The sequence below is a fragment of the Ochotona princeps genome, chromosome 1, assembly GCF_030435755.1.
Source record: "Ochotona princeps isolate mOchPri1 chromosome 1, mOchPri1.hap1, whole genome shotgun sequence".
In the NCBI taxonomy this organism is placed as follows: Eukaryota; Metazoa; Chordata; class Mammalia; order Lagomorpha; family Ochotonidae; genus Ochotona; species Ochotona princeps.
Genome location: NC_080832.1, coordinates 154,833,205 through 154,858,701, shown reverse-complemented (window position 1 = coordinate 154,858,701; position 25,497 = coordinate 154,833,205).

Below are 25,497 nucleotides of genomic sequence, written 5' to 3'. Positions count from 1 at the left end.
CATGATTGTTTCAAAATGTAAATCGAGCAAATAAACAGGTTATTAAGGACGAGAATTGCTTGTAGAATATTGTCCTACAGAAGTATGACTATCGTAGAATGGAAAAGCTGGGACAAAATACTAAAGGCTTAAGCATGTTGAGAAATGAACCTTGCAAGTTTTACATATAGAATTGTTTATACTATAAGATACTACTCCCACATTGTTGAAGTGTTTAACATTAATACCTAGTGTACACCGACATTAGAATTAAGGGTGCATACATAGGAATGCTAGTAAATTTGAGAATTTACAGGGAAGAGGTCTGGCGCAATAGCTTGGCAGTTAAGGGGTCTGGTGCAGTAGCCTAGTAGCTAAAGTCCTCACTTCGACCATGCCGGGATCCCATTTGGACACTGGTTCTAATACCAGATGCTTTGCTTCCCATCCAGGTCCCTGTTGTGGCCTGGGAAATCAGTGGAGGACAGCCTAAAGCCTTGGGACTGTGCACCCATGAGGGAGATCTGGAAGAAGCCCCTGGCTTTGGATTGGCTCAGCTCTGGCCATTCTGGACACTGGGTAAATAAACCAGTGGATGGAAGATATTTCTGTGTCTCTGCTTCTCTCTGTAAACCTGCATTTCCAATAAAATAAAAAACCCACAAAGAATGATGTGGAACACTCAAAAAGACATAAGACACTTCAACAGAAAATGAAATTAGAAAATCAATGCATGATATGAGAAATTTGGCAAGGACTGACCTTGAGGAATTGAACAGATATTACAAAATCAACTGTGGACTGGCTCTTGTGAGCAGCAGGCTGAGCTACTGCCTGTGTACTGATCTCCTATGAGCTCCGATTCAAGTCTTGGCCATTCTACCTTGGATCCAGATGTCTGCTAATATGTCTGCAGAGGCAGCAGAAGAGGGCAGAGGTACTTGGGTCCCTGTCATCTACAAGAGGGACAGAGCTCCAGGCTCCTGGCTATCCAGTGGCCCAGGCCTTGATGTCAGCCATTGAGATGGAGGATCTGTCTCCCCCTCTTTATCTACCTTGCAAATCAAGTATTTCTTAAAGAAAAATTAAAAATGAAAATAGTTGAAAGTCAAGATAAATGAGGATCAACAGAAATAAAAAATATTTGAACTTGAAGACAGGTTCAATATTTTCTAGCCAGCTTTTAAAAAAATGTGAGAAAGGGAATGAAAGCAGCCCGAGAGCTTTGAGACCTTACTGAAATGAACACTTTCTTGGAATTCCTGAGAGGAAGAGAGTATGCCACATATTCAATGAAACAGCTCATAACTTCCCTGATCTTAATAAGTACACCTCCAAGTACAGAAGGCCCATAGGATGTCAATTGACAGGATCAGAAAAGATCCACGTTCCCTTGACCTATTGTGGTCCGGCTCTTTTAAGTACAAACAATTGTTCATTCTCAAAAGGAAAGCACTGTCGTTTTCAAGGGGACCTCCACTAAACGAGCAACATTGTCAAACAAAAAATTTATAGGCCAAGAGGGAATTGAATGGTTTAGCTCAAGTTGTGAAGAAAAAGTAAGCCTATCAGCCAAAAATACTTGGCTGAGTAGAACTATCCTTTATAACTTAAATATTCTCCAAAATGAGTGAAAGTCAGGAAAGTCATCAGAATCAACTGGTCTCCTAAAACTTGTTTGAGGGAAATGTACAGACAGAAGCAAATAAAAGGTAGCAGGCTAGCATCATGAGAACATGCACAACTTCTATTTATTCTCATTACAAAGTCAGATATACAGAGAGGAGAGACAGAGAGGAAGATCTTCCGTCCGATAGCTCACTCCAAGTGGCCGCAATGGCTGGAGCTCAGTCAGTCTGAAGCCAGGAGCGTGGGCCCTCCATGTGGGTGCAGGGTCCCAAGGCTGTGGGTCATCCTTGACTGCTTTCCCAGGCCACAAGCAGGGAGCTGGATGGGAAGCAGAGCCGCTGGGATTAGAAACAGTGCCCATATGGGATCCTGGCAGGTGAAAGGTGAGGACTTTAACCACTACGCTAGTGTGCTGGGCCCAAAATGGAAAACTTTGAAGCTCACCCATAACTGGATGAAGAATACTCAGAAGAAACCAACTAATTTTTAAGTGGATAGATTACTTACTAATAACAGCTACTTACTGTTACTATTTATTAGCAACAGCTTTGAAAGTCAATGGACCACACTCCCAGGTAAGATAGAGTTTGGCTAAATGGATTAAAAAATAACCAATGATATGTACCTTAAGAAACTCATTAGTAAAGACACACATTGGTGAAAAGATGGAAAAAAGTGTTCTACCTAAGTGGAAACCTAAAGCAAGCAGGAGTAGTGCATTAGACAAAATACACTTCAGCCAAAAGCTATAAAAAGATACAAAGATCATCAGATAGTGATCAAGGAATTAATTCAACAATAAGATAGGACAGATTGGGTACCATATATCCAATGCCACAGCATGTCATTTTCTTAAAAAGCCTTATTATATCTAAAGGGAGGGTCCGGCAGTGTGGCCTAGTGTTAAAGTCCTCGCCTTGAATGCCCCGGGATCCCATATGGATGCCAGCTCTAATCCCAGCAGCTCCACTTTCCATCCAGCTCCCTGCTTGTGCTCTGGAAAAACAGTTGAGGACGGCCCAATGCCTTGGGACCCTGCACCTGCGTGGGGGACCTGGAGGAGGTTCCTGGTTGGATCGGCGCAGCACCGGCCATTGTGCTCACTTGGGGAGTAAACATCAGAAGGAAGATCTTCCTCCGTCTCTCCTCCTCTCTGTATATCTGATTTTGTAACAAAATAAATCTTTTAAAAAAAAACACATACATATCTAAAGGGAGAGTCAAGCTCCAGAACAAGAAAAGTGGAGTTAAGGAATCAACTAACATGTTAGTCAAGCAAAACAAAAACAAAAACAAAAACAAAAACAAAAAACTAAAAGAATAACCACAGTTCTAGGGTATACAGACACCGACACAGCATTCATTGCAATAGCTTTAGAATATGTACTTGAATACACTAAACTTCCTCTAAGACCACATATTAAACCACAACAAAAAGTACATCATATCTTTTCTAATCACAAAAATATAAATCCAGACAAATTTGGTAATTATAAAGCCATAGATTGAGGGGCTGGCCCTATGGCTCAAGAGGCTAATCTTCCACCTTGCACACCGGCATCCATGTGGGCACTGGTTCATGTTCCGGGGGCCTCACTTCCCATCTAGCCCTCAGCTTATGGCCTGCAAAAGCAGTGGAGGATAGTTCTCGTGCTTGGACCCTGCACCTGTGTGGAAGGCCTCAAAGAAGCTCCTGGCTCTTGGCTTGGGATTGGTTCAGCTCCGGCCATTGCAGCCATTTGGAGAGTGAACCAGTGGACAGAAAATCTTCTCTTTGTAACATCTGCCTTTCAAATAAATCTTGAAAACAAAACCATCTGCAGAGTAAATATTATGATCCTGAAATCCAAAGAAGAAATGTGGAAGAAATCCAAAAGAAAACTTAAAAATTGAATGAAATGAAAATACAGCATTTCAAAACTTACATAAGACATCTAAAGAAATACTAAGTAAAGGTTGAAGCATTAAATGCCTACATAAAAAAATGGAAAGGTTTCAAACAGGTTAGGTGCATTTTGGGTATCTAGAGAAGGCAGAATAAACTAAATCCCAAAGTTAGTAAAGAAATAAAGATCAAACGAGTAAATGAAGAGAAAAACATGAAAGATCAGTGAAACAAAGGTTATTTCAAAAAGAAATAAAACCAGCAAACTTATAGACTAACCTAGAAACAAAACATTGAAATGAAATTAGAGAGCTGGTCCCGGCGGCGTGGCCTAGCAGCTAAGGTCTTTGCCTTGAACGCTCCAGGATCCTGTATGGGTGCTGGTTCTAATCCCAGCAGCTCCACTTTCCATCCAGCTCCCCGCTTGTGGCTTGGGAAAGCAGTCAAAGACAGCCCAAAGCCTTGGTACCCTGCACCCACATGGGACACCTGGAAGCAGCTCCAGGCACCTGGTTTCGGATCGGTGCAGCACGGGCCATTGCACTCACTTGGGGAATGAATCATCGGATGGGACATCTTCCTCTGTCTCTCCTCCTCTCTGTATATCTGACTTTGTAATGAAAATAAAATAAATGTTAAAAACAGCGAAAAGAAATTAGAGGAGCGTTGAGAAACGAAATCTAACCAACACTAGAGAAAGGAGAAAGGTCACCAGGGACTATTTTGAAGAACTGTATATGCATTCATGGTGTTCATTTTACGAAAAACACAAATTTTAAGACCTTTTTCATCAAGATAAACAGATCTTTAATTCTGTCTTCTACAAACTTTTTGAAACATTGTTTGGAATTTAAAGTTGATCTCATGTGAATTTAGAATAATATCACAGATTGGGGGGAAGAAGGGAGAGGGATAGAAAAGTGGGAGAAGTCGGACGGACAAGTTCAAAGTAATGGCTGGGTAGAAGATCTAAGTTCTGGTGTTTTATAGTATGACAAGGTGATGACAGTTACCAATAACATGCTGTGTGTACATACATATGTGGACACGTCTACACATTATATATAACATACAGTTAATACATATAAAGCTAGATGGATGGAATTTGAGTGTTTCACCACATAGAAATTATCTAAGGAACTACATAACTAGATCTATTCACCCCCATTTCATCAGTACCCAATGTTTGCTTTACATGCAGCAAAACCTTACAGAGTCCCCGTGGATGCATATTTGTGTCAATTGATCTTAAAAATGTAAAAAGTTGCACTTAAAATTATGACCACCTTATATATTCAAGTAACCAGAAACTTAAAACATGAGGATTTTAATTGTTGTGGAACATTCAGACTGATTTAATGAGAAAATTATGGAGACATGCGTCTGCTAACTATTACATGCAAACAATTGGAACTATCAGGTTTTGACTGGTGCATTATTTTACCAGCAAGATTCTTTGCAATGGTGAAAAATATTCAACAATTCACCTTTTGTTCTTACAGTCTGCCACAAAGAACAAACCCTCACTTTCACTCCCTCGCTTAACTACACCTCGTGTCTTTTTCCTCCATGGCGATGTGTTATGTTTCTTTAGAAGAGCCAAGAGACTCAATACAGAGACAGCTAGAACTTATACGAGAGTTTGGTAGAGTGGCAGGGTACAAAATGACGTAACGAAAAACAGCAATAGTGTATGCAAACAGCCCCAAGATGGAAAGGGATCTAATCAGCAAGATATCATTCAAAATAACAGAAAACTATGAAGTATCTGGGAATAAACCTAACCAAAAATGTAGGAGACCCATTTGAAGAAAACTACAAACTACTTAAAAAATAATTGAACAAGACCTCAGAAGATGGAGTAACATCCCATGCTCCTAGATAGGTAAAATCAGTATCATTAAAATGTCTATACTACCAAAAGCAATATATACATTCAATGCAATTCCAATCACATTACCCAAAACATTCTTCATGGAACTGGAAACAATGATTCAAAGGTTCATTTGGAAACACAAAAACCCAAGAATAGCTAGAACCATCCTGAAGCACAGGAAGTTAGCAGGGCCAATTACAGTTCCAAACCCCTGGACATACTATGGGGCAGTGGTTATCAAAACAGCCTGGTACTGGCACAAAGATAGAGAGGAAGATCAATGGAGCAGAATAGAAACACCAGAAGGGAACCCACACAGATACAGCCAAATAATCTTTGACAAAAAGACAAACGACAATCCAGGCAAATGGAAAGGTCTGTTCAATAAATGCTGTTGGGACAACTGGTTGATAGCCTGCAGAAACAAAAAGATAGACCCACATCTCTCACCATTCACTAACATCAAATCTACATGGATAAAAGACCTAAACCTATATCCAGAAACCTTCAAACATTTGGAAGAAAATGTTGGAAATACTCTGCAAGATCTAGGGGTAGGTCCCGACTTCCTGAAAAGGACACCAAAAACAGCAATCAAGACACGAACAAATGAATGTATCTACATCAAACTAAGAAGCTTCTGCACAACAAGGGAAACAATCAACAAAGTAAAAAAGCTGCCCACAGAATGGGAGAAGATCTTTGCACACTACATAGGTGATATGGGGCTAATCTCCAGAATATACAAAGATCTCCAGAACAACCAAAACAAACCACTCAAGAAATGGGCAGACATTTCACAAAGGAACAAACCCAGATGAAAAAACATGAAAAAAAGCTCAGCTTTCCCTGGCAATAAGGGAAGTACAAATTAAGACAACAATGAGATACCACCTAATGCCAGTGAGGATGGCTCACATACTAAAAACCACCACCAACACTTGCTGGCGAGGATGTGTGGAAAAGGGAACCCTACTCCACTGCTGGTGGGACTGCAGACTTGTACAGCCTCTAGGGGAATCAGTATGGAGAACACTCGAACAACGGAAAGTCTGCATACCATATGATTCAGCAATAGCACTCCTAGGAATATATCCAAAACAACTATTACACGAGAAATCAACATGCACCCCTATGTTCATAGCAGCACAATCAATTGTACAACCATGGAAGTAACCGAAATGCTTATCAGCAGAAGACTGGATAAGAAAGCTATGGTTCATTTACTCCATGAAATACTACTCAGCTTTAAACAAAATGAAAGGCAGTTTTGTAGCCAAATGGGCCCAACTGGAAACCATAATGCTAAGGGAAATGAGCCAATCCCAGAAGGTTAGATACCACATATTTGCCTTAATTTAAGATGAAATGATGCCCGTTCGAAAAACAGTACCTGTAAATTGTAGTATTATTCCAAGCCCAAACAGTCTGTAGCTCATGCAATAAGCTATTGTGATGTAACCAATGAACCAACAATCAATGTGAGTCAAACTGCTTATGATCTACATCAAAGAATTGTAAAACCTGATATACTTTTAAGACCCTATGCTACTTGGAAATGGGGTGGGAGAGCAGAGAAATCTTCCATCTGCTTAGAATGTGAGGAAGACGTGAAGTATTACCTGTCAGGAATGGAACAAGTAACTCAAACTACAAAGACATATAGGGGGAATCAAGAGCGATCCTGACAATCTCTTAACAGGTCGTACACACAGAGCAGGGGGGCACCCCAGAGTGGAGCAGGTGGCAGGAGGAGGCTTGTATCCCAACCCTGTAGACTCCCGCAACCTCACCAAGGACTATCACTACGGGCACCAAGGACTACATCCCAACCGCCAAGAAGAACATAGGGAATTGGAGTGCCTTCAGAGCCTGAGAATTCTGAGGTCATCCACCCCCATCTGGATCTCCCACATGGGATGGAAGAAGCCCAAATCCTTCCTGACAGGATCCAAGGTCATTGGAACAACAGCCAGGAGACCTGAGCGGTCTGCAGAAACAGAAGAACAGTAAACTTCCTTTGGGACTAGGGAGAGGAGCTTTCTCTGATCCTTATTTAGTTCCAACTTTGGCTCCCCACCCTCTCCTGCAAGGACCAGAGACCCCCCCGCCAAAAAAAATTAGGATAGAGAACAACAAGGAAAGCTTAGAACCAGGAGGAAATGGTCGGCGTGGACTCACACATACCTTACTAGGGAGGACACAAAGATTGGTTACTCCTCACTAAGGCATTGAAGATTTCTCTGCACACCCCTCCTAAAACTGGTCTGCACCTCAACTGTTGACAAATGCCTTGTCAGAGTTATAAGCCAGTTTAGACTATCCTAAAATCTGCCAAGTTCAGCAAAATTATGTTTTAACACTATAAACTGCTAAATACTCCAATGAAAATAGACACGAGACAGCTGAATAGTACCCTATAGCCATTTTAAGGTGTATAGAAGCCGGTTCCGTGTATAAACTAAAATTGAAATGCCAATGAAGTACTCACAGGATGTGGTTAAGAACTTGCATTTTAACGTACTGATTACTCAATACCATGTCAATTAACTCCATCGTGTTGTAAATTGTTGCTGATGTTTTGTTGTGGCTTTTAATTGATTGGGATGATATTCTGCCAGCTCTATTTTCAGACCAGAGATGGTCTCCCCAAGAAACCTGGAGTTTATCTGGACAATAAGATGCTGGACACTATGCAAACTACATGGTTGCTATGAAAGAATCTTGACTTAATTTGAACTGTAATACTGCAACAAGGTGGAACAATCCACCATGGGGGGATGGCATGGGGAGGGGTTGGGGGAATCCCAGAGCCTATGAAACTGTCACGTAATGCAACGTACTTCATAAAAAAAAGTGAGGGAAATGTAACTCAAATAATCCACAAGTCTAATTTTCATTGTAGTTAGACTTCCTCTAGAGCTAATAAGTAGGTCCATTGTCTAATTTGATCATCATTAATTTCTCACTTTTTACCCACAGCTGTCCAAAGAATAAAAATCCAAAACACATCTAGCCAGAAGGCAGAAAATACAAGCTAAAAATTATGGAATTCTCACAAGTTGAGTACTTAACCAGTAACAGGTGTAATTTTCCTAACATTGGTGAGCTATAGAACTCACATACACTGTCTCTTTCAACCAGTCTTTAAAATGTTTGTGGAGAATGATCATGAAAGCCAACATATGGATTTCAAGTCTGCATGGAAACTTCTCTTTTGACTCCATTTTTACGGACTTTGTGAAGCATCCCACTTCCTACTTCTTCAAACACCTCCACGAGGCAGAGAACCGCCAGACTTTCATCCTTGTCTGATCTTCTCCTATCTCAGTATTGAGCGTTTGAGCATGACTCCCACATTTGTCTACATGAGGAATGTTGCTGGCCAATGCTGACAAATTAACGTCTAGTCCAACGCACGTGTTAGTTTCTCTACCATGCCGTAACAGTAAATCACTTCGGAAGTACTCTCAACATTATGGCTTTTCTAGAAATCACTTGGTCCCTAAATGATGGAAAACAATCCTTACTGACATGTATGCATAATTCCAGTAAGGCAAATCTCACTTGGAATCCACACGGCTCATCAGAAGCTCCAAGATCAAGAATGATCTACTAGGTGATGCTAGGGAACGCGGGGCTATGCTTAACAGACGAAGCTGTAACAGCCTAATGGAAAATTGAGGCATTTGAATTTTTAGTAGGAAATGAGCTAAAAGCAGATAACTATTTAAGAACCTTAATGGGGTGAAGTTCATGCTCACACAAGCCATCTTTCTTTACAATTCTTGCTTGCATGTGTGTTTAGGAAGTTTCAGCCCCATGCATATGGAGTAATTCTGACAGCCTAGTTATCCTTGAAAAAAAGGCCAGCATTGGTTTAGGAATGGGCTACCAACATGGGATATGTTCAGCTCACAATGTACTGGCCTTCAGTATTTTAGTTGGAGAGTTAAGATTTTGGACCTGGTGAGGTGGCCTAGCAGTTAAAGTCCTCGCCTTGAATGTGCAGGAATCCCATATGAGCACTGCGTCTAGTCCTGGCAGTCCCGCTTCCCATCCGGCTCGCTGCTTGTGGCCTGGGAAAGCAGTTGAAGATGGCCCAAAGCCTTGGGACCCTGCACCCACGTGGGAGACCTGGAGGAGGACCTGGACTCCTGGCTTCAGATCGGCTCAGCTCCAGCTGTTGTGGCCACTTTGCAGAAGGAATCATTGGACAGAAGATTGTCCTCTCTCCTTTCTACATGTCTGGCTTCCCCCAATAAATAAATAAATCTTTAAAAAAATATTCTTACTGTAAAGTCAGATTTACAGAGAGGATGAGGAGACAGAAAAATCTTTCATTTGCTGACCCACTCCAAGTGATTGCAACAGTTGGAGCTAAGCCAGGAGCTTCTAGGTCTCCCATGCCAGTACAGGGTCGTAAGGCTTTGGGCTGGCCTTGACTGCTTCCCCAGGTCACAAGCAAGAAGCTGGATGGGAAGTGGAGCAGCTGGGATACAAGTGAGCGAGCAGCCCTGTGGGATCCTGGCACTTGCAAAGGTGTCGACTTTAGTCAGTAGGCTACTGCTCCGGGTCCAGTTGGAGATTTGTCACTCAAATGTTTATGGCTAAAGATCCTGATAAGCCATAGAATGCGTTTACATGTAAAATAGTAGCAAGTGAGTACAGCATGGTTTTGCACATGATTTCCTGCACATCTGCAGGTAATTAAACAGTTGTTCAAATGATAGCAGACACAATCCCTCTGGCAATGTATTTCACTGGAACTGTTCATCTTATTGAGAGTTTCTGGCAGCAAAGCATGATATTCCAACAATTCCTTCATTTTGCTTGACTGAAAAAAAGAAAAAGCTGCCCAGTGACTGCAGTAGACCTTGTTCTTATGGTAAGATTACCAGGGAACTAAGCAAAAACATACATTCAGAATATTTGATTTGTTGATGTCCGTTTGGCATTGGTAGGGGACTTGTGCATTGTTTTCTGCAATAGAAAACATGGCATCACACAGTCAATCTTTCCAAGGCTTCAGGGAACTGGCCTCGCCTCTCCTACCCAACTCTCAGTAGACTGCAACTGAGAATTACAGTCATGTTTTTGGAGTTCTTTGAGGTTAGACAATGTGATTTCAGTCTCTGGCTCTTTCCACAAACCAAAATTTATAGTCAGCACTTATGGATAGTTTTACGCTATTGAATAATTTTCAGTCCTGTAAGACGTCGGAGAGGATGCTGGCAAATGCTTTCCTCCTATACATCACTCCCAAGTTACTTAGCTCCCCTCAGTACCTTCCCGTCAGCATTCCAAGTGCCTCATTTACTCCAACTCCCTGGTTTCTGATGAGATGGAAATAGATATTTTAAGAGGATCTTTTCTCTCTCTCTCTCTCTCTCTCTCTCTCTCTCTCTCTCTCACACACACACACACACACACACACACACACACACACACACAAGAAGTCATAGTATATTTCTCCCATGGGAAGGGATGACTGATCAAGAAGGATGGCTGTTTCAAATTTTATTATTTATTTGAAAGAATGGAGGCAAGTAGACACTTGCGTCTTATACTTATTGAAATAAACCAGTCCCCCAAAAACAAATGGTTTCCTTCCTGTTTGTTAGCTAATACAGAGTACAGAAGTGGAATATGACTGAAACTGACACCTTGAGATTTGATTAATGTTTATAACCCTCATCTGTATTCTTGAGAAATAGTGGTTTTCTACTTATTACTTGTGGAATTCTTTAATGGAGGATTAAACTTGTGGTTATAAACTCAAAGTATGCTGCAGTGAAAAGTTAAACAAAAATTAGAAAGGAAGGAGGAGAAAGGGCGAGAGTGTGGCAGAAGGCTAGACAGGTTGGGAAATCTCATTATGCTCTTAACTTTAAGTAAAATACAAAGAATGTATTCCAGTTAAAAAAACTTTACAAAAAAGAGAGGAGAGTAAGAGAATAGAGAAAGATTTTCTATTAACTGATTTAATCTCAATATGCCTGCCACAGCATGGGCTAGGTCAGACCAAAGGCAGCTGTCAGATATCCATCCCCAGGTGTATGCGGATGGCAGGAACCTAGCTGTTTAGATTATCACTTGGTTACTTCCAGGGCTCATTAAGATGAAGTTAGTATACTTGGCATATGCTTGCTAAGAGGGAATCTCAACTGAACTTGAACTATGGTTACGCAACAAGGTGGAGGAACCCACCATGGGGGGAGGGTGTGGGGAAGTGTGGGGAGAATCCCAGTTCCTATGAAATTACAACACAATGTGATTAACGGATAAATTTAATTAAAAAAAACAAAAACCAAACAAAAGCAAAAAAAAAGATGAAGTTTAGAGCCCGCAGTTGAAGTGGCATTGGAATCCAGACCCCATGATATGGGCTACAGGAGTCCTCCAGTATCATCTTAATCTCTGTCAACATTTGCCTAGGGATGATATTTTAAACAGTTTAACCATAATAGTAGCAGGAACTAACTTAATCACATGCCTTTAGCAAGTAGGAAAACAAAATGTGAAGCCTGGACTTTGCCACCCAACATCCCTCCCCACGACCTCCCCTGCCCTGGCGCTTTACCTTGGGTTCCCTAGTTTTGGTGTTTCTGCTATGTGAAGTAGGATTCGAGTTACAGCTTTTCCATGAGCCAAAATGAGTTATGAGCACTTCATGTATTTGTCAAGAAACTTCTCTGTGCCTTTGTTTCTCATCTGTTGAATAGGATCACTGATTCCTACCTTCTGAAAGTCAGTGATAGTGTGCTTGGTGTAACACTTGGCATGCAGAACGTAGCATTGTTGTTGCCATCTGTGGATCCACTTGCAAAGTATTAATCAGAAATTGGATTCCCTACATATTACGTGAATATTTCTCAAATTTGAAATCTAAGAATAGGATGGCTTATTTGTAGGTCCCTTAGTTCATAGACAGTATGAAAAGTACAGGTTCACAAATATTTCTTTTCCACATATATTCTTTATACAATGTTAACTTTGTTATGGGATAATAGCTGAATAGTTCCTTTTGTCCTTGCCAGCAAAGTGACACAACAAGAAGGTAACAGAGCCGGCATTTCTCCACATGCTGCTCTTTATTTTTCTCTAATTTAAATCTAGGCATCCCAGACTGGAGGAGTCACTCTTTATGGACCTAAACTGCTCAAATAGTGGACAATTACTTAATAAATCCTTCTCCAACTCTCTCCCCCATATCCGGCCACATGCTGTGATGCATGACTGCTGGCCTTGTCCGAAGGCTTCTCTAAGCCAGTGACTCACCATAGCTCTATTACCATGAAGCCAAAGATCAGCAGTCTCCTTATGTACAAACTATCACTGCAAGTTTGATCAGTTCCTTTCTTGCACGAGTAGGTACTGTTTATGACTCGGCCAAAACTTTTCTCATGGCAATAACAAAGACAAATTAAGGATAAAGGGCCCGGTGGTGTGGCCTAGCGGCTAAAGCCCTCATCTTGAAAGCCCCGGGATCCCATATGGGCGCCGGTTCTAATTCCGGCTGCTCCACTTCCATCCAGCTCCCTGCTTGTGGCCCAGGAAATCAGTTGAGGATAGCCCAATGCTTTGGGACCCTGCACCCTTGTGGGAGACCCAGAGGAGGTTTCTGGTTCCCGGCATCAGATTGGCGCGCACCGGCCATTGCGGCTCACTTGGGGAGTGAATCATTGGATGGAAGATCTTCCTCCCTGTCTCTCCTCCTCTCTGTATATCTGACTTTGCAATAAAAATAAATAAATCTTTAAAAAAATAATAAAATAAAACAGAAGCCAAGAAGCAGCTCTAGACTTACCAGCCATGCAAAAGGGAGGCGCATGCTTGCAGTCTGCCCTTTGGAACGAATTCAGGACCTTGGGCTGTAATAAAATGAGTAAATCTTTAAAAAAAAATTAAACATAAACAGGAACACTCTAAGTAAATGTACTTTTAAACCAAAAACCTTATTTTTTTCCCAACAGTTTTGATAGGTTGGCAGGGGAAGAGTCTACAACAATGTTTGTGTGAGTGCACTTCAAGACACCAATGGGAAAAAAATGGAAATTAAGTGCAAGTGCAAAAAAACACTTGAAATCTATTGATGTTTTAATTTGGATTTCCCTTATTGCCAGGGAACTTGAGCATTTTTTCATATGTTTATTTGCCATTTGGGTTTGTTCCTTTGTGAAGTGTTTGCCCATTTCCCGTGCCCATTTCTTGAGTGGCTTGTTTGTTTTGACATTTTGGTTGTTTTGTAGCTCTTTGTATATTCTGGAGATCAGCCCTCTATCACCTATGTCGTGTGCAAAGATCTTCTCCCATTCTGTGGGTTGCCTTTTTACTTTGTTGATTGTTTCTCTAGCTGTACAGAAGCTTCTTAGTTTGATGAGGTCCCAATTGTTTATTTTGGTCTCAATTTCTTCTGCATTTGGAGTCTTTTTTAGGAAGTGAGGGCCTACCCCTAAGGGTTCCAGTGTGTTTCCAACATTTTCTTCCAAAAGTTTGAAGGTTTCTGGATGTAGGTTTAGATCTGTTATCCATTTAGATCTGATCTTAGTGTATGGTGAGAGATGTGGATCTATTTTTTTGTTTCTGCAGGCTATTAACCAGTTGTCCCAACAGCATTTATTGAACAGACCTTCCCATTTGCCTGGATTGTCGTTTGTCTTTTTGTCAAAGATTATTTGGCTGTATCTGTGTGGCTTTCCTTCTGGTGTTTCTATTCTGCTCCATTGATCTTCCTCTCTATCTTTGTGCCAGTACCACGCTGGTTTGATAACCACTGCCCTATAGTATGTCCAGAGGTCCGGAATTGTGATTCCCCCTGCTAACTTCCTGTGAGGTACCACCTAACGCCAGTAAGACTGGCCCACATGAATAAAAGCACCAACAACACTTGTTGGCGAGGTTGTGGGGAAAAGGGATCCCTACTCCACTGCTGGTGGGGCTGCAGGCTGGTACAGCCTCTATGGAAATCAGTATGGAGAATATTCAAACAACTCAAATTCAACATACCGTATGATCCAGCAATAGCACTCCTAGGAATATATCCAGAACAATTGTTTTATGAGAAACCAACATGCACTCCTATGCTCATAGCAGCACAATCAGTAATTGCAAAAACATGGAAGCAACCAAAATGTCCATCAACAGAGGATTGGATAAGAAAGCTATGGTTCATCTACTCCATGGAATACTACTCAGCTATTAAAAAAAAAAAAATGCAGTTCTTTGTGGCCAAATGGGCCAAACTGGAAACCATAATGCTAAGGGAAATGAGCCAATCCCAAAAGGTTAAATACCACATGTTTGCCTTAATTTAAGATGATATGATGTTATGTATAACATGTTATGTTTTGAATGTTATATGTTGTGTATAAACTAAATTGAAGTATAGGTGAGGTGGTCACAGAAGGTGGCTGGGAACTCGTATTTACTTTCAACATGTTGGTTACTCATTACTATGTCAATTAATTCCATAATGATGTAAATTTTAGCTGATGGTATGATGGAGCTTTCAATTGACTGGGATAATACTCTGCTAGCTCTGTCTTTAGACCAGAGAGGGTATACCTAAGAAGACGCTGAACTTGACTGGACAATAAGATGCTGGACTCTATGTTTGGTGTATGCTTGCAATGGGGGAATCTCAACTGAACTTGAGCTGTGGTTATGCAACAAGGTGGAGGAATCCACCATGGTGGGAGGGTTTGGGCAGGGGTGGGAGAACCCAAGTATCTATGTAACTGTGTCACATAATACAATGTAATTAATGAAGTTAAATAAAAAAAAAAAGAAAAAGAAAAAAGGTGGGGAAAGGAAGAGGTTGGGGGGAGGAAGAAGAGAGGAAAGTTTGGTTATCTTCTTATAACTGTACCTACAAAATGCATGAAATGTGTTCTTTAGATTAATAAAGTTAAAAAAAAAAACCAAAAAAAAAAAAAAACACTTGAAATCTCTGCAGTTTTTTGTAATTTTTTTTCAAAAACTTGAAGACCACTGGGTTCATGGATTTTAGGGCTTTTTCTTTTGCACCAAACTTCTATTTCAATTGCACTTTGCCAGAACTTTTTACCCACTCTTGCAGATGATCTCAAATCCATCAAAGCAAACTATCTCGTGGATTTTTCTTCAACTGAATCTCAATGGAAGAAAATTCAAGGGTACACAGTACTTACTTCCACCTGATTTTCTAACTTCATAGCAACATTACTATGATACTCAAAATCACCATTATTTTTTCTATTGCTTTAAGATATTGAGCTGTGACATCTCATTTCTAGTCAAGTCAGGCTTAATTATTTGGATCTACTCTCACTGATCAGCAGTAAAGCTAAATTTAAAGCATCTTTCTTAGCAACTGAAAAGCTGGCAAAACAGTATCTGGCAAAAACTGACGGGACAAAAAAGAACCTCGTGCGATAAAACCTGAGAGCTGCTTTGTGGGCTCTGTGACCTCAACACATTTGGAAGTGACGTTTAGGAGAGGGTCAGACATCAGAGCCCTGTGTCTGCTGGAAGTTGAGAAGCTACTAGCAGATACACTCCCAAACGTTTCCGCTGGACATCAGTTAGAATAAATGAGACACAGTAGAGTCCTCATATACCCTTCCAGCCCGAGATTATATAGATGTATTTTTAAAGATTTTTCTTTGTAAAGGCAGATCTACACAGAGAAGGAAAAATAGGAAGATCCTCCATCTGCTGATAAAGTGAAAATGGCCTGAGCAGAGTTGATGCGAAGCCAGGAGTTAGGAGCTTTTTCTGTGTCCCCAGGCTTTGGGCCATTATATAGTGCTTTCCCAGGCTGCAAGCAGGAAGCTGGATGGGCAGTGGAGCAGCAGACACGCAGTGGCACCCATATGGGATCCTGGTGACTTCCAGGCAAGGATTTAGCCACTAGGCCACTGTGCTGGGTCCTTGGGATCATAGTTTAAGGGAATTAATTTCAAGTCCTGAGCATGAATGAGGGGGTCGCAGGTGGGTAGGGAAGAGGTAAATCCTCTCCAGAGAGGTTAGTTTTCTGAGACCTCCACATTTATTGCTATATACAAACTTGCAAAATAATCTGTATGAAAGATTAGGTACACCAGGAAATAGGATATCAAGAGTGAGAAAAAGCAAAACTAGATCCACAAATTGCACATTGAGAAACAGTAACCATGGGAAATGTGATCAACATTGTCTTTAAAGCAATAAAATACAAGCAGATTTAGAAGCAGAAGCAAAAGACATGGACTTGAAAATGATCTACTAGAACTTCTGGAAATGAAATTTTATACACAAAGTATTACCAAGTCAATAGATTTAGTCAATTAGACATACTTGACATGGGCAAAGCAGGCAGGCAGTGAGGGACAGAAAGCTGAATACTGCCAACACCCTAGCCATCCGCACTGCCATCTCCTCCAGGCTGTTTCCACATGGCCAAAGCCTCAGCACACATGCTCTGCATCCTGCAGCTAAGCCTTACTTAGCATCAGGTACCAGGTGTCCTTAACCACCATAAGGAGCTCACCACACATACTATAGCTACACTCCTTATGCTAGAAGGAAAATGTAACCCCAGCCAGGTGGGGAAATTGTCCCTTTTGAGATTGCCTGCACACATATCTGAGTGAGGACTGTCCTTTTGTCCTACTGTTCACCTGTCTCTCCTTTGTGTTCTTACTTGTAGAATGACAAAAGCCTGCAGTTGAAGTCTAGCTTGGGGGGGGGGGGGCCGGGAGCTGAGCCGCTCCAAAAACCTCCAGGGCTCCTGAGCCCTACAACACCACCAGGAGGCTGCATTTCCCACCATTAGTAAACTGAGATCAAAGACGTTGTAGAGCATGGAGGTGCAAAACATGTCAAGAGACAAACAGAACTCCTGACATGACGGTTGAAAATGAATCCCAACCTGTTTAATCTGAGTTCTAGGATTTCCAGAAAGAAAGACAATGAGCAGAGGTAGTCTGAGGTTTCTCCAGAGTAACTGTCTACACGTTTTTTTTAATGCCAGTTATTTCTTCAAAAGCATCTGATTTTCATGAAAACAATCACTGGAAAACTATTTTGTTACTTTAAATAAAACTGACAGCATTGTAAAATAACAGACAATAGTTCCTGGGCTTGGCAAAACATAGCACTACACAGGTGAAACATACATAAATCATATGATGGGGAACAAGAGGTCCAGACCATAGGAGTATCTTTAGCTCGGTAGCAACAAGCAGACAGCAGTTCCTGGGCTTGGGAAAACATAGCACTACACAGGTGAAACATACATAAAGCATATGATGGGGAACAAGAGGCCCTGACCATAGGAGTATCTTTAGCTCGGTAGCAACGAGCAGACAGCAGTTCCCGGGCTTGGGAAGCATTTTGCACTTGCATAGGTGTTGCACACAAAAAGGCATACGATGGGGTACAAGAGGCCTAGACCCAATCTCACAGCCTCTGCTGTTCCTCTGCCAACAGATCAACTAGCAGTTACAACACAAGGGTGCCCACCTGCTCATGTGCATCAGTAAAGTCCTATTGTTCCATAACTCTGGCAGTCTGTACCACGACCTTGTTCATTGTCACCAAGGTAACTGGTGGTTGCTGCTGCTGATGTACTGGCTATGGTGGTCGCCATTATGCCAGTCTCTTTTATTCTTTATCAGGCCAACGAGGCCTCTCCGTCAGTCCCAACAGACACAGGCAGGATTCAGGGCAGGGGCTGAAGAACAGCAGAATTGCAATTGCCATTCCAGCACGCTGTCAGGGTGCACTGGAACGTGGTGTCATTTACTTCAGAGGTGTTTTTTGTATGTGAGAGAGAAACATGGGGATAACACAGGCAGACACAAGCTTCAAATTCAAGGAACTGAGGTTCACCCACGTGAGCGATTCCTCAAGTTCAGAGGAATGATGGAACTAAGAGATTCCACAGGAATCATTGCATTCCTAAAGAAGGGAAAACGGGGTGCTTGCCAGTCATGTCCAAACCCCACAAAGCTGCCACGTAGAGAAGGTGGGTATTTTCCCTGTGGTAATAACAGGGGAATGATAAGCAAAAGCACGGGCAGAGATTTTGCTATTTATAAAGGGAGGGCCAGACCCCCAACAGCTGGGGTCACACACCAGACAGTCTGATAGTCTGGTTAAAATAGAAACTGGCAGGAAATGTCGGAACCTGGTGCTCATAGCAGAAAGACAAGATAAAGAGAGGGGTGCTTCACAAATACTAACATACTTACATAATATATAAAGGCCTAATATACCTGCCTGAGGGGGAACCTCTCACGGAGGCCCCAGCAGAAATGGAGAGGGATTCCGAGGGGGACCTCGGGCTGAGGACCCAGCAGACGGGTTCCTGAGTGGGACCCTCTCACTGAGGACACAGCACAGAGATAGTGGAGGTCCGAGGGGGACTCTCGCTGAGGCAAGAGCAAAGGGGGTCCCAAGAGGGACCCTCTCGCTGAGGCCCTGGCAGAGAGGTAGTGGGACTCATGGTTTCCTCTCACTGAGGCCCCAGAAGACGGGGTCCTGTGGGAGACCCTCTGGCTGAGTCCCCAAAAGAGAGAGGGTCGGGCTCTGATGATCTCTCCCGATGAGGCCCAGGCAGAGAGAGAAAGGAGGGTCTGGGGGAACACTCTCGCTGAGGCCCCAGCAGAGTGGGTCCTGAGTGGAATCCTCTCACTGAGGCGACAGCATTGAGAGAGGAAGGGTCCGAGGGGGCCACTCTCGCTGAGGCTCCAGCAGAGGGGGTCCCAAGGGGGACCCTCCTGCTGAGGCATCAACAGAGAGGGAAGGGGGCTCTGAGGGTCCATCTCGCTGAGGCCCCAGCAAAGGGGGTCCCGAGTGGTCCCTTCTCGCCTAGGCCCCAGCAGAGAGGTTAGGTGGCTCCGGGTGTCCCTCTAGCTGAGGCCCAAGCAAAGGGGGTCGCCGGGGTTCCCCCTCGCTGAGGCCCCAGCAAAGGGTGTCCCAAGGGGGACCCTCTCACTGAAGCCCCAGAAGAGAGGGTGGGGTCGCCAGGGTTCCCCCTCACTGAGTCCCCATCAGAGGGGGTCTCTCTTGCTGAGGCCCCAGGAGAGTTGTTCCCCAGGGGGACCCTCTCACGGAGGACCAGCAGAGAGAGTGTGGGTCTCAGGGGTCCCTCTCACTGAGGCCCCAGAAGACGGGGTCTTGAGGGGGACCCTCTGGCTGAGTCCCCAACACAGAGAGGCTTGGGCTCTGAGGATCTCTCTCACTGAGGCCCCAGCTGAGGGGTTCCCCTTGGAACCCTCTCGCTGAGGCCCCAGCAGTGAGGAAGGGGTTGCCGCGGGTCCCACTAGCTGAAACCCAGGTAGAGAGAGAGGGGGGTCTGAGGAGGACCATCTCGCTGAGACTCAGGCAGAGTGGCTCACGAGATGGACCATCTTGCAGATGCCCCAGCAGATAGGGAGGGGATGGGGGGGCCAAGGGTCCCTCTCACTGAGGCCCCAGCAGAGTGGGTCCCGAGCAGGACCTTCTCACTGAGGCCCCAGCAGGCAGAGAGAGAGAGAGAGAGAGAGAGAGAGGGAGAGAAAGAGTGGTGGCCGATGGTCCTTCTCCCTGAAGCCCCAGCAGACTGGGTCCCGAGGGGGAACCTCTCGCTGAGGCCCGAGCAGCGAGGAACTGAGGGTATGAGGGGGACCTTCTCCCTGAAGCCCAAGCAGAGTGGGTCTCAAGGGGGACCCTCTTGCTGAGACCCCAGCAGAGAAGGTCCCAAGGTGGACGGTCTTACTGTGGCACCAGTAGAGGTGGTCCCGAGGGAAAACCTCTCGCTCTGGACCCAGCAGAGGGGATTGTGAGGGGGACCCTTTCTCTGCGGCCCCAGCAGCGAGGGAGGGTGCACCGGGGAACCCTCTCGCTGAGGCCCCAGTAGAGGGGCTCCAGAGTGTGACCCTCTTGTTGAGGCTCCAGCAGAGACAGAGGGGTTATATGAGAGGGGTACCCTCTTCCTGAGGCCTGAGAACATGGGGTCCCGAGGGTTACCTTCCTGCTGAGGCTCCAGCAGAGATAGAGGGGTGCTCGGGGGTTCATCTCGCTGAGGCCGAAGCAGCTTGGGAGGGGGGCTCTGGGGGTCCCTCTCGCTTAGGCTGCAGCAGACGGGGTCCCGAGGCAGACCCTCTCTCAGATGCCCAAGCAGAGATAGAGGCTCTGGCTGGGAGCATCCCTCTTGCTGAGGTTCCAGCACAGAGACAGGGTCCTTCTCACTGAGGCCCGAGTAAAGGTTGTCCTGAGGGGGACCTTCTCGCTGAGGTCCCAGCAGTTAGAGAGGGAGGGTCCGAGAGTGACCCTCTTGCTGAGGCCCCAGCAGAGTGGGTCCCCAGGCTGACCCTCCGCTGAGGCCCCAGCAGAGAGAAAGGGGGGTCTGAGAAGGAACCTCTCGCTGACCCCAGCAGAGGGGGTTCCGAGGGGTACCTTCTCGCTGAAGTTCCAGCGGAGAGGGAGGGGGTGTCCCGCTGGGGACCCTCTCGCTGTGGCCCCAGCAGAGATGGAGGGGGGCTTGGGAGTTCTTCTCGCTTAGGCCACAGGAGCAGAGGGGGGCGCTGGGGACCCTCTCGCTGAAACCCCAGCAGAGGTGGTCCCAAGGGAGTCCCTCTCGATGAGGCCCCAACAGATGGGATCCCGAAGGGGCCCTCTCGCTGAGGCCCCATCATAGAGAGAGAGAGATAGGGGGTGGATGTGAGTCCCTCTCGCTGAGGCCCCATCAGAGAGAGAGAGAGAAAGGGGGTGGTTGTGATTCCCTCACACTGAGGCCCCGGCATCGAGTGAGTGGGGCTCTGGGGTTCCTCTCGCAGAGGACCTGGCAGAGAGGTAGTGGGACTCAGGGCTCCCTCTCACTGAGGCCCCAGAAGACGGGGTCCTGAGGGGTAACCTCTGGCTGAGTCCCCAACAGAGAGAGGGTCGGGCTCTGATGATCTCTCTCGATGAGTCCCAGGCAGAGAGAGAGGAGGGTCTGGGGGGACACTCTCGCTGAGGCCCCAGCAGAGAGGGTCCCGAGTGGAATCCTCTCACTGAGGCGACAGCATTGAGAGAGGAAGAGTCCAAGGGGGACTCTCTCGTTGAGGCTCCAGCAGAGGGGGTCCCAAGGGGGACCCTCCTGCTGAGGCAACAACAGAGAGGGAAGGGGGCTCTGAAGGTCCATCTCGCTGAGGCCCCAGCAAAGGGGGTCCCGAGTGTTACCTTCTCGCCTAGGCCCCAGCAGATAGGTTAGATGGCTCCGCGTGCCCCTCTAGCTGAGGCCCAAGCAAAGGGGGTCACCGGGGTTCCCCTTCGCTTAGGTCCCAGCAGAGGGGGTTTCAATGGGGACCCTCTCACTGAGGCCCCAGCAGAGAGGGCGGGGTCGCCAGGGTTCCCCCTCACTGAGTCCCCAACAGAGGGGGTCCCTCTCACTGAGGCCCCAGCAGAGGGGGTTCCCAGGGTGATCCTCTAATGGAGGACCCAGCAGAGAGAGTGTGGGTCTCAGGGGTCCCTCTCACTGAGGCCCCAGAAGACGGGGTCTTGAGGGAGACCCTCTGGCTGAGTCCCCAACACAGAGAGAGGCTCGTGCTCTGATGATCTCTCTCACTGAGGCCACAGCAGAGAGTGTAGGTGGCACCGGGGGTTCCTCTTGCTGAGGCCCCAGTAGAGGGATTCCAGAGGGGGACCCTTTCGCTGAGGCCCCAGCAGCGAGGAAGAGGTCGCCGGGGGTCCCACTAGCTGAAGCCCAGGTAGAGAGAGAGGGGTGTCCGACGAGGACCATCTCGCTGAGACCCAGGCAGAGGGGCTCACGAGATGGACCATCTTGCAGATGCCCCAGCAGATAGGGAGGGGATGGAGGGGGGGCCAAGGGTCCCTCTCACTGAGGCCCCAGCAGAGTGGGTCCCGAGCAGGACCGGCTCTTGCGGCTCATTTGGAGAGTGAATCATTGGACGGAAGATCTTTCTCTCTGTCTCTTCTCCTCTCTGTATATCTGACTTTGGAATAAAATACATAAATCTATTTAAAAAAAAAATGGTAGGGCAGCATGGGGCACCCTCGTGGCCACCAGGACTCACTGCAGGATGCTCATCCAAGGCTCTCCTGCCAAATCAATGGAAGCACCCCAGCTCAGAGAGGCATTTGTTCTCAAGGACAATTTTTAGAGCTTGCACACAAGTCCCATGACGGAAGCCATATGCACGCCCTGGGGGTCTGCATTGACAGCTAAAAGCAGTCTAGAGTCACAGCACAGCACACAGCATGCTCCCTCGCAGGAGGCCAGCAGCTTTCTGTCTTTTCCTTCCTCCCTCCTGCCTCTCTCTGTCCTCTTTTCTTGGAAGCACAGAGGAACAGAGAGGGAGAGACAGAATCTTTCTTGCATCTGCTGGCTCACATCCCCAAGGACCACCACCAGAGCCAGCTGTGGCTGGGTCAGGACAAGCCCAGGAACCAGGAGCTCCCTCCAGATCTCCCAAAGGGGCACAGGGGCACACGGGCACAGGGGCACAAGCCCCTGCAGCATCCTCCGCTGCTCTCCCAGGAGGATCAGCAGGGAGCTGGACTGCAGGGGAAGCAGCCAGGATTTGAAGCAGCACCTGTACAGGCCATCCACCTGGCAGGCTGAGGCTTGACCCACTGGGACAATACCCTGCACCACACCACACCACACCACACCACACCACACCACACAACACACACCACACCACACCAATCCTTGCTGGACCCTTCAGCAGCTCCTTCACCAGGCTGCTGAAGGTGCCTGTCCCTCTGGCTTGCACAACTTATGCCGTTCCGTGCTGTGAGAGCAGCCAGTACAGACGAGGGATCCAGGCATGTTGCTACTCTACCTGTCCTGGGGAGAAGGACCTCTGTGAAGAACAGATGTCAGCTGTTGGGATGTCTTGTGGAAGATGGCACATCAGCGGCGGCCAACAGTCCACAGCTAACCAGCAGGAGGAAGAGTCTTGAATCCAGAAGGATCCATGGAGGAGGGTGAAGCACTCCCTGGTGAACAAGAGGGCAGCAGCATCTGGCTGGAGGCTGTGAGACCAAATTCCTGCCTCCAAAGCACATGACAGGGATGGCTGACCCCTCAAGTGCTAGCTAGAGATAGGAAAGGCAGCTTTGTGCACCCTGTTGTGTGCAGGAAGCACAGGCCCTGAAAGCCTTCCGTTGTGCGGGCCTTGGGGGCTCCCCGGCCATCATCATATGTGCTGGGAAGCAGGGCTGCATGTTGCAGGGTGCTTTCCTTAGCAGCTAGAGCCTGGGACTTCCTATTGCAGATGGCTGGTGACCTCTGGTGCCTACTTGCCCATCCACCTGGCTCCTGGCTTAGGAGCCCACATGCCCAGACACCACTCAGCTAGGCCGAGGAAGGCCGAGTAGTGTATCACCCTAACCACCACCCAACACATGCAAAAATACATGAAGCCGGGGCCCATCAGCATGGCCTAGTGGCCAAAATCCTTGCCTTGAACGCGCCGGGATCCCATATGGGCACCGGTTCTAATCCCGGCTGCTCCACTTTCCATCCAGCTCCCTGCTTGTGGCATGGCAAAGCAGTCGAGGACGGCCCAAAGCTTTGGGACCCTGCACCCACATGGAAGACCCGGAAGAGGTTCCAAGTTCCCAGCTTCAGATTGGCGTGCACCAGCCATTGCGGCTCACTTGGAGAATGAATCATTGGACGGAAGATCTTCCTCTCTGTCTCTCCTCCTCTCTGTATCTCGGACTTTGTAATAAAAAAAAAAAAAGGTCCATGAAGCCCTCTTGGCAGCCCATCAAGGAGCTTTTCCACTTGCGAAAGAATTCCCGGAGCCTGCATCTCAGGGTGCTCTGCGAGGAATGGGGGTGGCGGTAAGGTTTCCTGGGACCTCATCTGGCCAAGTACAACCCCAGTGGGCTGGTGTTTAACACCAGCTCTCAGAGGGCTCTGAGGACACAGGCATGGGACTCCAGCTCCCTGAGGGCCTGTGGCATGCTGATGTGGGAGTCCATCTCCCAGGGTTCTTTAAGTGCCCTGCTGTTAAAGGCACCCTGACACTTCCTATCACAGAGGCCCGAACTGATGCTAGGCCCCAAACGTCCTCCTCCCTCCCGGGCTTTGGTATGTGGGCTGTTCGGCCTTGGAACCCTGATCTTTCAACAGCACGTGTACCAGAATACTGTCCGGGACCCCCACCTCACCCTAGGATGGCTAGGGTTGGACTGTCTAGCGGTCAGAAGGCATGAGCCCACCAGGGGTAGAAAGGGCAGCTTGGGGCCCAGCGCCATGGCCTAGCAACTAAAGTCCTCGCCCTGAACGAACTGGGATCCCATATGGGCACCGGTTCTAATCCCGGCTGCTCCACTTCCTATCCAGATCCATGCTTGTTGCCTGGGAAAGCAGTAGAGATGGCCCAAAGCTTTGGAAACTTGCACCCACATGGGAGATCTAGAAGAGGCTCCAGGTTCCTGGCTTTGGATCGGCATGCACCAGCCATTGTGGCTCACTTGTGGAGTGAATCATCGGACGGAAGACCTTCCTCTCTGTCTCTCCTCCTCTCTGTATATCTGACCTTGGAATAAAATAAGTAAATGTGTTAAAAAAAAAAAAAAAAAAGAAAAGAATGAATGGTGGCTTTGGGCGCCCTCACGTGGCCACCAGCACTCAGTGCAGGACGCTCATCCAAGGCTCTCCAGCATGGATGAAGGTCCTCTGCTGCAGGACCCCAGCAGGAAGGAGCGTCCTCTGCAGGCAGACCCAAAAAGAGAGAAGGGTCCTGTGCTGCAGGACCCCAGCAGTGAGGAGGGTCCTCTGCTGCCGGACTCCAGCATAGAGGAGGATTCTCGGATGTCGGACCCAACAGAGAGGAGGGTCTTCTGGTGCTTTACCTAGCAGAGAAGAACGTCCTCTGGTGCTGGAACTCAGCAGAGAGGAGGGTGCTCCGCTTCTGGACCCCAGCGGAGAGGAGTTTCCCCTACTGCTGGACCACAGCAGAAGACGAGGCTTCTCTGGTGTTGCACTACAGTATACAGGAGGGTCCTCTGCTGCCAGACCCCAGCAGAGAGGAAGGTCCTCTGCTGCTGGACCCCAGCAGTGAGGAGGGTCCTCTGCTGCTGGACCCAATCAGACAGGGGGGTCCTCTGGTGCCGGGCCCCAGCACCAGAGGAGGGTAATCTGGTACCAGACGCCAGCAGG